At 45.2% G+C, this 4211-nt stretch overlaps 1 pseudogene; it reads right to left on the reverse strand.

Moving 5' to 3' along the window:
- Positions 1–251: 251 nt before the first annotated feature.
- Positions 252–2721, reverse strand: LOC114148974 (uncharacterized; annotated as a pseudogene).
- Positions 2722–4211: the final 1490 nt, after the last annotated feature.

Raw genomic sequence — 4211 nt, forward strand, 5'->3', positions numbered from 1 at the left:
TAACATGAGTAACAGTTTAGTCCAAAGCCTTTTCTGCTTAAAATAAAATCTTTAGTGTATGTCAGATACAGTACACATTGCATATTGATCTGTTTAGCTAACGCAAGACTGCATAGCAGACAGGCTTCAAGGTGTAGAAGTTGTATCAGTACTGCCATTATGCTGTACTTAGCTAACGGGAAGCGTGTGTTTGTGAGACGGCCACGCACGTGACCACGTAGAATGGGCATCAGCCAATAAAAAGCAGCCCCTCAGGTAAAGTCCATGCAGGAGCTGGTGCACATGATGCTCAGCAGGATTTTGGTCGTCTCAGATCCCAGCTGTGGGCGTTCGTAAGGCACGGTCACGCTCTGGCTTTTTGTGTTCAGATCCTCAAAGTACTGGGCCAGCTGGCTGCCCTCCACTTCGATCAGATGGCTCTTGTTGTCGGTCGGGTCTTCGCTTTGGTGGTGTGGGCACCTCTTGACGACTTCTGCCACATGCTCAGTCTTTTTATACACGGCCGTCGCGCTGATGATGGCGCCCTGCGGAGGCTCCTCCTTAACCAAAATCCCAATCAGAGTGGTTTTAGCCAGCTGGCAGAATAGTTTCCCAAGCTTTTCTGAAGACGTGGAGGTGACACTTTTAACAGTTCCAGAGTCGTTAAATTTAAGCATAAAATCGTGTTGCCCAGCATAATTGGAAACTGCAGGGACCGTTGGGGCAGCAGACGCATTTATAGTTTCCTCCTTAATTTCGGGATTCTTCCAAAAATCCATATTCGGACCCGGTAATCCGTCACCCAAAGTCGACAAAAGAACATTGCTCCATAAATCACAGAAGGTGTCCTGACTCAAAGGGAGGCTGAAGCCTGGCACGGTCACGCTCTGGCTTTTCGTGTTCAGATCCTCAAAGTACTGGGCCAGCTGGCTGCCCTCCACTTCGATCAGATGGCTCTTGTTGTCGGTCGGGTCTTCGCTTTGGTGGTGTGGGCACCTCTTGACGACTTCTGCCACATGCTCAGTCTTTTTATACACGGCCGTCGCGCTGATGATGGCGCCCTGCGGAGGCTCCTCCTTAACCAAAATCCCAATCAGAGTGGTTTTAGCCAGCTGGCAGAATAGTTTCCCAAGCTTTTCTGAAGACGTGGAGGTGACACTTTTAACAGTTCCAGAGTCGTTAAATTTAAGCATAAAATCGTGTTGCCCAGCATAATTGGAAACTGCAGGGACCGTTGGGGCAGCAGACGCATTTATAGTTTCCTCCTTAATTTCGGGATTCTTCCAAAAATCCATATTCGGACCCGGTAATCCGTCACCCAAAGTCGACAAAAGAACATTGCTCCATAAATCACAGAAGGTGTCCTGACTCAAAGGGAGGCTGAAGCCTGGCACGGTCACGCTCTGGCTTTTCGTGTTCAGATCCTCAATGTACTGGGCCATCTGGCTGCCCTCCACTTCGATCAGATGGCTCTTGTTGTCGGCCGGGTCTTCGCTTTGGTGGTGTGGGCACCTCTTGGCGACTTCTGCCACATGCTCAGTGTGAAAAAGGCTGCCTGGCAGTCTGCTATGTTGAGCCCTTTAAGGGGTGGAGTTTAGAGCACAGGTGAGCAGCATGCAGATGAAGAAGGGGAGAGAAGAAAAAAGCAGCTGTAGAGTTTACCGTTCGTAGTTTGTGAACTTTAACTTGCTGTTTGCAATTTATTGTCACCTTCCGTTGATGTGTGTGCGTGGATATCCGAGTAAGTGATGTTGGAAGTTAATGACATTTTTTATTCAGCAGAGTATTTCAGTTTTGCCCGTAATTACTAGCATGCGTTGTACACGTGTGCACTTAAAAGCTACACAACGTGGGTTTTTCGTGTCGTGTATTTGTTTAGAAACGGGATGTTTGTGACTATTAATATTGCAGTTATTTAGTATGTGTGATGTTATTTCAGTCATTTGTTTGGGATTATTCGGACACTGACGTAATATTGTTTATCTTTAATAGAACCACACCATTACGTCAAGTTAGGTAATAAACCGCAAGTTAAACCCATTGGAGTGCGACTCTGTTTTCTTCGGAGTTCTAACTGGACTCACCACAGCGATCTGAACTTTTCCACCAGCAATTATAATCCCTATTCTTTACTCAAGTCTTTTTATACATGGCCGTCGCGCTGCTGATGGCGCTCTGCGGAGGCTCCTCCTTAACCAAAATCCCAATCAGAGTGGTTTTAGCCAGCTGGCAGAATAGTTATCCAAGCTTTTCTGAAAACGTGGAGGTGACACTTTTAGCAGTTCCCGAGTCGTTAAATTTAAGCATAAAATCGTGTTGCCCAGCATAATTGGAAACTGCAAGGACCGTCGGGGCAGCAGACACATTTATGGTTTCCTCCTTAATTTCGGGATTCTTCCAAAAATCTGTATTCGGACCCGGTAATTCGTCAGCTGAAGTCGACAAAAGAACATTGTTCCATAAATCACAGAAGGTGTCCTGACTCAAAGGGAGGCTGAAGTCTGTGTCCTCCATTCTCCCTTTCACACATTTAACTTTTTTCCACACAGCCGCGTCAACCACCTGCTTTTCTTACCTCTGAAAGCTTTTTTCGTCTTTTTACATTGCTCCACTTCTTCCCGCTGCCGTTTCCAGCGTCTCACCGTCGATTCATTCATGCCAAGTTTATGTGCAGCAGCTCTGTTTCCTTCTTTATCGGCCAGCTCGATTGCTTTTAACTCAAAAGCTGCATCACATGCATTTCTTCTTGCATGGACCTTACCAAGCTCCGCCCACAACCGACCCACGTGACCGCAAGTGTCACAAACAAAGTCTGGTCTCACGACTCTATTAGTGCATCATTTCTACTGGATTTTCACAATATATCAGCTACTACAATGGCCAGAGGAACTAACAGTTCATGTCATCATCTGGGAGGAGGGGACCTGAAAATAGCACAACTCACTACTGAGCTGCTTCCAAAATTTAATTTTATTATATTAAATTTATATTAAAATGTCTATCTTAAAATATGTTCATTATATGTTTTTTTTTATTATTTAAGCTTTGGAGAACTCTACTTGAAATATCTAGTTTGATCTTTGATCTAGATTAGCTCTTTGAACTAATAGATCAAAGAGCTAGCAGGTGCAGCGAAGGTGATCGGTGAATGCAGTTTCCTACCCCCAAAAATGACAAAAAAGAAAGAAAACTTATAATTTTCACAGCGAATGGGAGGGGGAGTTCTTTTTTACAACTGTGAAAGGAACTGTGAGTCTTATTTGCGGGGCCACTGTGGCGACGGCGAAGCGGCACAATGTGGAGAGACACTTCACTACGTCTCATAAAAGCTACAATGCTTACCCACCGGGAAGCGCTTTACGGACAGAAAAAGCCTGTGAGCTAAACGCAGCTTTGGGTAAGCAACAGTCTTTTTTCACAAGACCGACAAAAAAGTCACAAAAAGCAACGGAAGCCTCGTTTAGAGCTACACATTTTCTGATAAAGAAGAAGGCATTTTCAGACGGAGAAGTTCTCAAAGAAGCAATGATTATTATTGCTAACACTGTACTCAAGGATGAGAAAAATGGAACCGATCTGATATCCACTCTCTCTGACGTACAACTGGGGGCCTCTACAATGGCTAGACGAGCGTCAGTTATGTCTGGTAACATGGCTGATCAACTGGACCAGGATCTAGTGAGGTGCAGGTGGTTTAACATCCAGTGCGACAAGTCCGTGGACAGCAGCAGTACAGCGCAGCTATTGATTTTTGTCTGGATGGTTTTCAAAGATTTTTCCACCAGAGAGGAACTCCTGACGTTACTCCCCTTAAAGACAACCACGAGGGGAGCTGACATTTATAAAACGGTGAAGGAGTTTTTCCTACACAGAAAAGTACCGATGGAAAAGCTGGTAGCGTTGACTACAGACGGGGCACCTGCTATGATCAGCCGACATACAGGTTTCATCGCTCACTGTCAAGGTGACTCAGACTTTCCAAAATTTCTGCATTATCACTGTGTGATTCACCACCAGGCATTATGCGCAAAAGTGATCGGCTTTGAGCATGTGATGACTCCCATTGTAAAAATCATAAAGAGCATCCGATCCAAAGCAAAACAGTACAGAACTTTCAAGGTGCTATTGGAGGAGATGTCAGCTGAATATGGTGACTTGCTGCTACACACCGAAATCAGATGGCTCAGCAGGGGGCGAGTTTTACTTCGTTTTTTGTCACTTTTGGATGAAAT

Source organism: Xiphophorus couchianus, chromosome 7, assembly GCF_001444195.1.
Source record: "Xiphophorus couchianus chromosome 7, X_couchianus-1.0, whole genome shotgun sequence".
Classification (NCBI taxonomy): Eukaryota; Metazoa; Chordata; class Actinopteri; order Cyprinodontiformes; family Poeciliidae; genus Xiphophorus; species Xiphophorus couchianus.